The following is a 13,587-nucleotide window of genomic DNA, read 5'->3' on the forward strand; positions in this document are numbered from 1 at the left end:
AACACAAAAGTGAGGTGCGCAAAAGAAAAACTTATACACTGAACTTAAGTAAAATTAAGAACAGCTACTCTTCAAAAGACACTGTTAAGAGAATTAAAAATAGGCCACATACTGGGAAAAAGCTTGCAGATTATATAACTATTAAAGGACCTGCATCTAATATATAAAGAACTCTGAAAACTCAATAAGAAAATAAAGCACATTTTTTAAAGTGAGTAAAATATATGAACAAAAACTATACCAAAGCAGTTATATGAATGACAAATAGGGAAATGAAAAAGTGTTCCGCATCATTAGTCATTAGATAAATGCAAATTAAAACCAGAATAAGCCACCTCCACACATCTATTAGAATGGTTAAAATAAAAGGAAAAAAATAATAAACTGATAATTCCAACCAATGGTAAAAATGCAGAACAACAGGAACTCCTACATTTTCCTGGGTGGAATGCAGATCTAGTGTCATCCATGCAAAAGACTGGAAACAATCCAAGTGTTCCTCATGCATAGAATGGATAAACTAACCATGGTCCATCAGTACAATAATGGAATACTGCTCAGCAATAAACCGGAACAAATTATATTCATACATGAGACAATGCTGATGATTCCCAAAGCAGTAGGCTAAGTGAAAGGAACCAGACACAAAAGATTACTGACAGTATGATTCAGTGTAATACCATTTATGACACTGTTGCAAAAGTGGAACTATAGGGACAGAAAACAGTACAGTGGTTGCTAGAGACTGGGGGTGGGGGGAAAGGGTCGACTACAAAAGGACATGTGGGAATTTGGCAGGTGAACTTTTCCATATCTTAATTGTGGTGGTGGTCATGCAACTGCTTGCATTTGTCAGTATCAAATAACTTATACTAGAAAGGGTGACTTTTACTGCATTACATATTATACCTTAAAAAAATGTGACAGTTAATCTTATGTATCAATTTGCCTGGGCTAAGGGATGCCTAGATAACTGGTAAAACATTATTCTAGGTATATCTCTGAGGGTATTTCCAGAAGCATTTGAATCAGTAAACTGAGTAAAGAAGGTCACCCTCACCAATGTGAGTGGGCACAGTCCAATCCACTGAGGACCGGAATAGAACAAAAAGGTGAAGGAAGGGCAGATTCTCTTTTTCTCTCTTCTGGAGATGGGACAACCACCTTCTTCTGCCCTCAGACAAAGGAGCCTGGTTCTCAGGCCTTCAGACTCTGTCTGAATTATACTACTAGCTTTCCTGGTTCTCCAGCTTATATTGACAGTGTATTGTGGGACTTCTCAACCTCCATAACTGAGTGAGCCAAACCCCATATTAAAAATTCTCTTAAGTCTCTCCCTCTCTTTCCCAATCTCTCTCTCTCTCTCTCTCTCTCTCTCTCTCTCTCTCTCTCTCTCTCTCTCTCTACCTACTATTGGTTCTATTTCTCTGGAGCGCCCTGGCCAATACAAGACTGATAGACAGAGACCTGTAGAAACATAATAATTCACCTTAGGTCCCACAACTAGTTAGAGGCCAAGATGGGATAAATATCCAAATAATTTAATTTTCAGGTGATGAAAAACTTAGAATGCAAGTTCAACACTGGCATCAAAGTATTAAAAATGAGTTTAATGCAGTCTATGGTGCATAACTGACCTATACACATTTAAAATTTTTTAAATTTTATCTTTATTCAGATATAATTGGCATAGAACATTGTATAAGAATAATGTTCTAATTTTATACAATTTTATACTTTATACTGTAATATGATTACCACAGTAGCATTAGCTAACACCTCTATCACTTCACGTGCTTATCATTCCTTTTTTGTATTGGGAACAATTAAGATATAGCATCTTAAGCAACTTTGAAGTTTATAAAACGGTATTGTCGTCTATAATCCATATGCAGTGCATTAGATATCCAGGACTTATTTATCTACTAGTTCCAAGTTTGTACCCTTAAACAACACAGCCCCAATTTCCCTACCCCCGCCCCCAGCCTCTGGTACCAGTTCTTCTTTTTTAGATCCCACATATCAGTGATATCATACAGTATTTGTCTTTCTCTGTCTTACCTTGATGCTTAGCATAATGGCTTCAAGATCCAAAGGTTCATACATATTACTGTAAATGGCAGAATTTACTTCTTTATTGTGGCTGAATAATATTCCATTATATGTATACATACATATCTTCTTTATTCATCCATTGATGGAGACCTCGGTTGTTTCCTTATGGTGGCTACTATGAATAATGCTGCAATAAACATGGGGTTGCATATATCTCTTTGATATCCTATTTTCATTTCCTTTGGACATATACCCAGAAGTGGAATTGCTGGATCACATGGCAGTTCTATTTTTAATTTTTGGAGAAAACTCCACACTGTTTTCCATAGGAACCGAACGAATTTACATTTCCAGAAAGAGAGAACAATTGCCTGAGGCTCTTCTTCAGGGGAAAGGTTCCAGGAACAGGCAGCTGTAGTTTCCAGAGACAACTCCTAGGCCCGTCGCTGCTTCCGGACGCAGCACAGAGGAACAACAGCCCCGAGGACGTGCAGTGGCATGGCCCGCTCAGGTTGCTGCAGCCTTGGACCTGGCAGACATCAGATGCGGCCTCCAGTGGCCCACACCAGCAGCCTGGGTGGCTGCCCTGGCCCTTTCGCCTCCCAGAAGTCGATAGACTTGCAGCCCAAGCTCAGGCAGTTCACTCTCCCACTCGGGCCTTGGGTGGTCCCGCCCCTGCACAGCCGCCGGCCAGAGCCAGATCCTCGACAGCTGGGAAGGGCTGGGCAAGAGGCCGCTGCCGCCGGGACGCCCTGCGGACGGCAGCATGGGAGGCAGCCACAGGAGGTGTTTGCTTGGTAGGTGGTGTGAGCCCGACTCCCTTCTAAAGAGTCTGGGAGGAGCAGACTTCTGCACGTGAGGCACCCAGGTGTTTCTCCTCCCAGGCCACTCCCGCCAGCCTCCTAAGAACTCGCGAGATCCCTGAGACTTCGCTTCCTCTTGGACGAGGGGTGATGGGAGGAGCTTTTCGGGCCTGATTCTGCCATTCTCTGGGCCACCGCGACCCTCAGCGCATACCAGCCCATCCTCTTACTGCCCTTCCATGTGGACCCGTATTTACCATCAGCAGCCCCCCGCCCGCGCATATACGCAAAGCCACAAAACACACCCTGCAGGCTCCAGCCTGCAGACTCTGCTTCCCTTCCTGGCAAACCCCAGGCACTACAGCCAGTGGTTTAGAACACATTTAGTTCAAATTCCAGGCCAGACACTACTGGTTTGACTTTGATAAATTACCCAGATAACATGACCCAGATAACAAAACTAATCTTTCTAATCCTTAGCATCCTCATCTGTAAACTGGGCATAATAATATTTACCTCACTGTGGATATACGAACTAGGCAAAACAATATATGTAGAGTGCAAAGCACAGGACTTGCCACATTTTTACTAGCGCAGCATTAATTTAAAATATAGGGCTTTTTAGCCCTCCAAACGTGTGAAGAAAATGATACATTTCAAATGTTGGGAATTCCCTGGCAGTCCAGTGGTTAGGACTGCAGGTTTTCACTGACAGCCCAGAGTTCAATCCCTGTTTGGGGAACTAAGATCCGGCAAGGCACACGGTGCAGTCAATAAAAAAAAAAATTTTTTTAAGTGTATTTAGAAATGTATACATATATTTAAATATGCATTTAATATGCACACCTACATATATAGATAGGTAATAGATATTCTTAGACATATATCTACAAGACAGAAATGTGTTAAAAGAAAGTACAGTGATTAAGATGATTTTCTCTACAATACTGTTTCTGGATTATTTTTTTAATTTAGCTATATTTGTATATTATCTGCAATAAACATGAATGACTACTGTTTGTAAAAACAATTAACATATTCCTTTAAAAGTGCTGTGCAAGATCCATTAATTTGATTCCACATCCTTTCATGTGGTATAGCCCACAGTTTTCAAAATGCTGCTCTAGTTTACTCTTCCATCTGTCACTTAATCTCTTCTCATACACTCCAACTCAGCAGATACTGAGCATTTGCAAAGACTCCAAGGACAGGGAACTGGCCACCTCCAAGCCATTCAGCTTCAATCACGCTTAATTATTAGACAGTTCTTCCTTTTTATGAACCACACTGTTCTCTTCTACCTTTATCTACTGGTGCTGATTCTATTTTCTGATGTCCCAAATTACAAAACTCATCTTTCTTCCACAGGCTAATCTTTCATTTTTTAAAACATACTTACTATATTCCCCTAATTCTTCTCTTTTCCAGGCTAAATATCCCTAGCTCCAGTCGACTTATTCCTAAAGCCTAGGCAGAACTACTTATACTTGTAGAAAACTCTGGTTAAAATGTTTACATTCTTAACGGATTTCGAAGATGAAATATTCTGGGTGTTAATCATGACCCAAATCAAAATGACAATGGATAGAGTTGTGTGTTTGGGGTGGGGCAGGGCCAACAATGTGACATATCAGTATAAAATGTAGACATTTTGGCAAAAGAAGTATTCTTTGAGACTCACTGTCAAGATTTACAATTTCCTAGAAAATGTAAACCTTATTTCCTATTGATTTGCTCACTTACAGCAATCTAATACAGTCATACTGTTTTGCACTATTTAAAAATAGATTACTCGTTCTCATTGATTCCTTCAACACCATTAATTCTTATTAGCTCTTCTTTTTTTTTTTTAAATTGGAATTTAAAATTCAGTTCTATTCTCTTAATCAGTATTTCCCTTGCTCATCTTGGCCTCATTTAGCATGTCAATAAACATAGTATGTCTAAAGAAGACTCTATAAGGTAACTAATTTCTTGCTTAAACCATGTTTTTTGCTGCAGTTAGTTTTGTTTGGTTTTCTGCTGTATTTTCCAGATCCTGTGTCACATCCATTTCCTTGGGCACCAATTAGCAGAAAGGGCAATATAAAAATGGTCTGGGAATACTGAATTCAGTGGACTTAATAGCTTTTATTGCAGATATTATTCATGCATGTAAACTTAATATAAAATGTGTCTGTTTCCATATTCTGGGCGCACAGGGGGTAGGGATAGGAGCTAGGAGAGAGAATTTATGTAACATCGATTAGAAAAGAATGGAAGAGCTAGAACTCTCATAGTACTTAAATGTAGTTGTTGACCCTAACCCTAACCCTTCCTCCCCAATATGTTATTTTATCTGCCTAAAATCTCAAGGAGAATAACTTGCCAAAGTCACACACAGTTCAAGACCTTTGGTATCAAGTCTTGGTCATTCAACTCGAATGACCTCCCCATTAATAAGTGCACCTGCGCATCTCCACCCTAAGGGCACACTTCTTTAGAATAGTGGCTCATTCTTCATTATTTCCCCCATAGGATCTGCCAAAGTGTGTCTCACATAACATGTTGTGAGTTCTTTAATGGTAGGGACCACTGGATTTTTTTACCTCTGTCATTTCAGAGTCAAGAGTAACATTCTCTGTTGGATAGATATGTATGGTGATAGATGGGTGGGTGGATGAATTTAAATACATTGACAACCTGCTTTCTGGCTGTGAAACTGGTTTTCTTATCAAGGCTTTAAAACCGTGAAAGGCACTAAGGTTCTGCCTGTCCTCATGCATCTGGGAACCTGGTCCTGATACTGCCTTCATGCCCTGCGTGGTTGTAGAACATCTCTGGCATATCAGCTTCTCTCACAGGTAAATGGGGCTGAAATGTTTTCTTCCATTACAGGATTGTTGTGAAAAGCAGTGGTAGTATAGCTGTTAAAATACTTTGAATATATACGTTTAGAGTAGAGAAAAATGCAATAGTGTAAGGGGAGTAAGGGAGAGAAGGAATATAAATTAAACAGGAATACAGGGGGGAAAAAAGAAGAAATAAAATTGTGAAAGAAAACAGTATGGAAGAAGACAGAGTATTAACCACGCTCCATCCCAGGGTTTCTTGGGGTGGCCTGACTCACAGGTGCTCGCATGCATGGACAGCATGGGGATATGATAGCAAAATCTGGCTGTATCTGGTAGGCCTGGCTTTCAACCCTGCCCCAGCACTCACCGGCTGTGACTTTGGGCAAAAAATATAAGCCCTCTGAGATAACTGAGGCTTTAATTCCTGACCTACTTATTACTCCAGGCTGCTGGAGGTGAACTAAACTCAGGTATGAGAAAGGATTTTATACACTATAAATTGAAGTGCTGAGGTAAGTTGATATACCTGTAATTAACATTATATCACAATTTACAGTAGGAATCTGTTTATCAAGGGCCCTGCTCTCCACGATATCCACCCATGAGTGCCATATTATCTCTAAAGAAAGGTTTTTCTGTCATCAAACAAAGGGTCTAACACTCCACTCCCCATCAGAATCAATTCTTTTGTCTCTCGTGCTTTCAAGCTAAGTGCCTAGTGAATGGAGCTTTCTTCCCCATCCTTCACACAGCCTTGTCTGACAAAGAATATGCCCCACTGCTCCTTCATCTTCCCGGGGTGGTGTCCAGCTTTCTACCTCTGTTCTGTGGAGAAAGCCAAGGGAGGTAAGGGAGAGTGTCCGTGAAATATACAAGGTCAACCTGCAAATCACAATTAGCAGAAAATATTAACCTGGGAGGTTGCTACACAGGCCTGAAAGTTGGAGCTGAATGTGAAACAAAGTTTCCACGTATCCATGGTCATTCATTCACTTTAAACTTGGAATTTTCCTTTTCCAAAATACTATAAATATTTATTTGCTCCTGGGTTATTTTCTTCCATTGCTTGCTGGTGGTTCATTTAGCAAGTCATTCCATAGACTTCTGTGTATCTGAATATGATATTTTCCAACTTTTATTGGAACTTGCACCCAGTGACATTGAATTTTGAGTAAACAATATCATTATAATTGGGAGCATTCTAATAGATGCTTGTCAACTTATAAGAAAACTGCCCTATCATTAAAATCAATAAGAAATAGATGTAAAATGATCACTTCCATTCCTCTACCATAAATGTCTTGTTTCATTTTTTGCAATAGTTTGTTTTAGAAATACCTAGATAAGAAAGGGAAAGGGAACCATATTTCAAATTTTCGTGCATTGTGATATATTAGTCTTTACAGTAAACTGGGTACTATTATGCCTATTTTTTCTTTAATCAAAGATAAATCTGACGTATAGAGGGGAAAGTAGTTTACCCCAAAAGACACAGCCAATCAAATTACTGACCTGGTATTCAAATTAAGATCCTTCAGAAACCAAAGTCTGTTTTCCCTCCATTCAGAAATAAGCATTTTCTTTCTTACTGGATTAGCCAGGACTCTTTGGGTTGGAATATACAGAAGCCCAACTTTAGCTGGGATAAGCAAATATCAGGAATTATTGAAAAGATACTGTGATATCTTTTATAACCACAGGCAGTTGGCAGGAAGTGAGGTGTGGGGAGGTCTCATTCCTTTTCTCTCTCTCATCTCTGCTTTTCTCCGCACACTCATTTAAATATATTGGAATTCTTTCTTACAAATGGTAATGAAAATGAAAAAACAATCGAGTTATTAATCTCACGCTCCAGGCTTTATCACTATAGAAGAATAGCATCTTTAGCTCCAGTTAAAATCTAGGAAATAAAAAATTCCAGGGAAGATTTGTACCCACCTCTGTACCAGTCAACAGTAGTGAATTAGCTGGGTGCACTTACTGTGGTAGAGATAGGAGTAAATCCAAAGAAAGCATGTATGTGTGTGTGTGTGTGTGTGTGTGTGTAAATCTGTGAGAATGAGTGTGGGGAGGGGTATAGAAGATGGGAGGGATTGAAGGTAAACAGTAGACACCCACCACAACCACTTCTAAGTCTAACACATGGTCAAAGCAGCAGGCTCATTGAAAACTTATTTTTTTAAGTTTCAAATTATTTACACACCAAGACAAGTATAAATTTTAAATTAAGGAAACCTAAACATTGATTTTTTTTCTTTTAACATGTAAGTCTTGAATACACAGAAATTTCGTGAAGAGGAATTGAAACACCTGTCTCAGATAGTCAAGTGACAAAAAGCACCATTAATGTTTGAACTCTTTGAAGGTTTCCCCAAAATTTTAGTTCATTTTGATATTAACTGCATCGTCAAACAAGTATTCATGAGTGGTCAGCTCTCTTTGCAGTTGATTCTCAAATTATTCTGCATTAAAACAACATCTTATTATACACATGTTCGATATTGTCTACGTCAATTTCAACACAACAATCATCAGTGTCCGTTTTAAAGTCCCAGTTTAACCTCCTACATTTTTGTGCAAGTGTCAGTCTGAACTAAAAGGATATCATTGTATTAACGGTGCTATTATTTCCGGTATCCAGGAGTGAAGGTATAATTATGACTGTTAACAATCTGGAGTGCTTTTAAGAGCTCAGCTAGGAAAGCCAGCTACTCTAGAATATTCAATCTTTCTGTAATCTATTTTTAAATTACTCTCTAAATATAAGCAAAGGAGGAAAAAATACGTTCGTTGTTTGTGTCGTTCCCTGGGGTCAAATGCCCTACCCGTGAAAAGAAGTGCTTGGTGCAGATAGCTTCTCCACAAGTGTGCTTTGTCACAGTTCACCCGGTTCAGTCTGAGAAATGACAATGAGTGGGTTTTGTTCCACTGTCCTTTCTGAAGGCCTAGGGGCCTGCTTGAAACAGGCATTCTTCACAGGAGAGTTCTGTTTACTGCACCTTGATAATAGCTCAGCATTTTCAAAAGAAAATTCACAAAGAGAAAAAAAAAAACCCTGCTGAATGGAGGAAAGATGAAACTATTGACAGTATAAAAGTGTAAGCGTCAGAAAAGACCTCAATATTGAAGTTGTTCACAGATTTTTAAAAACTACTTTTATACAAGTTCAGAAAAATGGTGATGCCTCACGCCTTCTGCCAAAAGAGTCCAGAGTGAACGCATCTTTTTCTTCACAGGGAACTTTCATGAGAACGTGAACTTTCTGGGTCTGACACTTCTAAATTATATTCCCTGTCATTTAAAAAAAAAAAAAAAAGGATGAATTCCAGCTAATTTTGGAGCATATCGAGTATTGCTTTGCTAATGCCATTCATCAGAAGATGACTTGATCCTTTAAAGTCTCAGAATAGATTGACCATTCACATAATAAAGGGTTTCAAAACCATACTTTATTAATTAAAAATTATAATTTGCACCTGGGCCAAACACCTCCTTCTATTTTTTTTGAGGGATTTGCTAAATAAATTATACAAATATATATGTAAAGTAAGTATAATTCCTTCTAATTTGATTACAGTGCTTTTGCATATTTTAAAATGACCATTTGGGCAGAGAATAACTATAGTTACGACTTACAGAGAGGGCAGCTCTCTTGGAGACGTTCTTTAAAAGGCAAAACTCTTATCTACTCACCAAAGTGGGACTTTTATTAGAAAACCACTTGGTTAGCCTGGTAGCAGCTGAATATTCTTGAAAACCACATTTATTTTTAAAGCAAGTTATATAGTTACGACTTATTTAATTATAAAGTATTTGACTTCTTTCTCTCTTAGCACTAATGCACTGTTTTCCAAACCATGTTTCTTTTCCATGGAAGCAAGCATCCCAGGAGATTTTCCATAAATGTGTAACGGCATAGAAGATAAAGGGACCCATGATGAAATGCAAATGGGGATCAATCCCATGTTACACTATTCTTTTAGAGATTCACACTGCACTGAGGGTCAAAGAAGCTCTGATAAGTCTTTCATTTAAAGGCTAATCACTTTTATATTTAATTGCCAACTGTATCCCATATCCCTTCACTATTTTCTAGCAGCACTTTACCCTGTATCTTCTCATCTGGATGATGGCAGCACCACCAACATTGATTTCCCCAGTTCTCTTCAGGCCCCTGCTATAACATAGCCATTGATGTGCGGTTGTAAAATACAAATCAAACTTTACTGTCTCTGTGCTAAAGCCATTCAATGGTTCTATCACTTTTTATTGTATTTCAGATAAAACTATATCTTTACTAGGGCTTCAAGAACCTACATCAGTGGTAATCAAATTCGAAACATGCATCAGAATTACTTGGAGAACTTGTTAAAACGTAGACTGCTGGGATGCACCACCAGAATTTCTCATTTGGTAGGTCTAGATCAGACTGGGAATTTGCATTTCTGATAAGCTCCCCTGTGATTGCTGATGACTGGCCCACACCAGGAGAACCAATTTCCCAAATGACTAGGTTCCTCCTCACATCTCTGACCTGGTCCACTGAACTCTGTCCCCGTCATTAGAATCCAGCCACACTGACCTTTCAGCAACATTTCCTCCTGAAATCTCTTGCCACACATATTGGCATGGCTGGTCCCTAACTCTCTTCCGATTGCAGGAAAAATATCGCATCCTCAGACACACATTTCCCAGCTACTCTTTCTAAATATTCTTTCCTATCAGCACCTGTAGCAGTTGATCTTTTCAGATTATCCTGTTTTATTAAATTTATAGCCTTTATAACCCTCTCTGATATTCTTAACATGGTTAACTTTCCATGTGGCTGAGTCTCTCACTATTCCAGAAGTAAAGCAGATACATCATGGAGCAGATCCCACTATAAGCTGTTGACTGCCCAGTGTGGTCCAAGGTCCCCAGGTAAATAAAGACATTTTTATCAGGTAGGACATTCCACAGGTCCAAAGATTACTTCACAGGAGCTGAGGGCAAAGGCCAGAAATTTGGGGGGGGGGGTAAGGTTAATTCTTTACTACACAGGAACTCTACAAATTAAGTGGCAACCTGTTTGTCCTTTCACCACACAGAAATCCCTTTGAGAAAAGTGATTACCAACTAATTCCTTATTAGCTCATCTATTTATTCATTTACTTGATGCTATGCTTAATATGTGCTAAATTAAGATCCTTTTCCTCAAAGAACTAAGAACCTTGTAAGGAAGACAAACATAAACATCGCTATAAAAGAAGTACAAAATTTTAAAAATTGTACAAGGACTGAGCAACAAACCAGGACAGAGGTGAAAAGAGATAGTCAGGCAAAAGTATCATATAACTATGTCTTCCAAGTAGTGTAGAATTTGGGATCTTAATTTAGTATCTATGGAATGAAGTAAGGGAACTATGTGGTTGATACTGCAGTAATGCCCCCTAATTCATTCACACCTCCCTGTCATCACCCCTTCTGTAATCTCACACATGGACCCTGGGCTTGACCATGTGGCTTTCAGATACTTGAAAAGTACTTGTTAATGTTGGACCTTTTCTCTTGATACTCTCTGAGAGCACCATGTAAAATGAGCTTCTGCTAATCTGTTACAAGACAGAACACCATTGGGAGGAGAACCAAGTCACCTTGGTTAGTAGCCTCTCAACCACCAACATATGAGTAAGGCCAACCCAGATCACCCTGTCATGAGCCCACTCCCCAGCTGACCACAAACACACGTGACAGGCCAGCAGAGATCAGCCAAGTGGCTTGGACCAGAAGACTAAAACACCGAACCCACAGACTTGTGAGCTAAATAAAACAGTTGTTTTAAACCACCAGTTTTGTGGCGTTTTGTTATATAACAAAAGCTACTAGGTATAGACTAGATGGTAATTCTATGTTAATCTTAGATCATGCAGGGAAATTGATATGACATAATGGATATAAGGATATTGATATAATGATGATATCCTATATTTCTAGACCTGAATAAGTTTCTTCTAGCCTGCACAGGTGATAGGAATAAGATAAATCAAAACATTTTGGTGATTTTTCATTCCAGGAGAAATTAACATGAACCATATATTGAGAATCAAAATTTGTGATCTTTTGTGTCTGTCTCTTACTTGGGTCATAATGTCCTCCTCAAAATGTGCTCATATATGAAAACAACAGAGAGTATATTAAAAAGTCTGAGAATAAAATGTTCATATAAAATAATATAGAATGTTGTTTGCTTCCATTTTTCATGCCTGCCTGGTGATGTATCTCTAGCAAAAGGCTCCAAAGTTACAAATAAGAATGCAGTAATTAGAATGCAATTATAAACATATTCTTTCTAACCCATAGCTTGTTTTGGAAAACATATTAATTAAATTATTTAAAAATTCACACACTGTCTCCAGTTTCACTCTGTTAGAATGTTTTCTGACCCCTCCAGAATCTATCTGTAAAGAAAAGTGCAATAGAACTTGCTTGAGAAGAAAAAAAAATGTTTTGGCATCATTTGTGTTGAGAAAGAAGAAAATATTAACCACCTTGCAGAAAATAGCTTCCAGAGGAATCTTGGAGTCCCTGAAGGTCCCTCAAATAAGTCTCCAGTAAGCATCTGAACTTTTCAAGGATTATCTAAGGCAAACTGAAAAGTGAAACCTTGAGAGAGTTCCTCCCTGCCTCCACCCCCACCCCCACCCCCACCCCGCGCGCCTTGCTTTAGTTTTCTTCGAGTCTATTGGAAAGTGCTGACATCTTGCCTTTTACTGAGTTGCCAACTTGGATTTTGAAATAAGACCTGATCCCCAAAGCCTAAGAGAAAGTAGAAATAAAGGCCTTCTGCAAAACAAACTCGATACAAGAGAGATTTCCCAGTGGCTTCAAATACATTGTGGAATCCAAAATGTGTCTCTTTGAAATAAATAACCAGCTAACCATTTGTTGTTTAAGATTTAGTAACCAATTGTTATCATTGATGTTGTCATAAATTTGGAATTCCTGAACTCCATTTAACAATTTTCCTTTTACAGGAGACTTGAAGTGGCATATTGATTTGGTGTGTTGCTTTTTGATGATTGCAGAGAATGGTTATTTTCAGTGTACTTGTATCTTGAGTTCCTTGTGATAATAAATGCTCTCTAAGCCCACTTTCTTTCCAGTCTGATCTCAGGCCTCTTGTGCCGATGTTATGGTTGTGTGAAATCAATCAAGCTATAGATTAGTGAATTTTGATTAAAATTAAAATATAGCCCAATGCCCTGGCCGTGTGGTTTTTAAGAGCTAGCAACTTTCTTTCCTGTCAAGGAAAGAGACGATGGGTGAGCATGGAAAGGTATTTACATTCTACATGTCAGGTACTTCAGAATGCTTCCTTTCTTAATCCTTTCAACAATACAGTAAAAAAAATTATATTCAGAAATAATAAAGACAAGAAACTACAGAAATTAAATGTGTAGCTAAGACCATAGGCTTAGAAATACAAATATCTGGTTCCAATAAATAATTTTAGGATGACATCCCTCCAACAGATTTCACTAAAGCTTCAGAAGGTGAGTATTCACCTTCTAAAGTGAATTTAGTGATTCCCCTTCTGGTCTTCAAAAGAAGCAATCATGTAAAAAATATGTCTGTGGTTAGTGTATTCAAAAATTATAAAAAGAATACACAATTATATAGAAATGAGCAAGTATTGAAAAGGAAAAGGAAATAGACGTATATACTCAAGTTATTTAGAGGTCATATATTTGAAATTATTCTCTCTAGAATACTGTATAGCATATTGTTGGATTACATTGATATTCTTCTAATTTATTATTTTGTTTTTTTGACATTGTTGGGCTGTACCCTGCAGGCCTATAAGCCCTGTACCTGTCCAGCTTCAAGACTGAAGAAAGAGCCTGGAGTCAGCAACA

Source organism: Mesoplodon mirus (assembly GCF_964341445.2).
Source record: "Mesoplodon mirus genome assembly, chromosome: 12".
In the NCBI taxonomy this organism is placed as follows: domain Eukaryota; kingdom Metazoa; phylum Chordata; class Mammalia; order Artiodactyla; family Ziphiidae; genus Mesoplodon; species Mesoplodon mirus.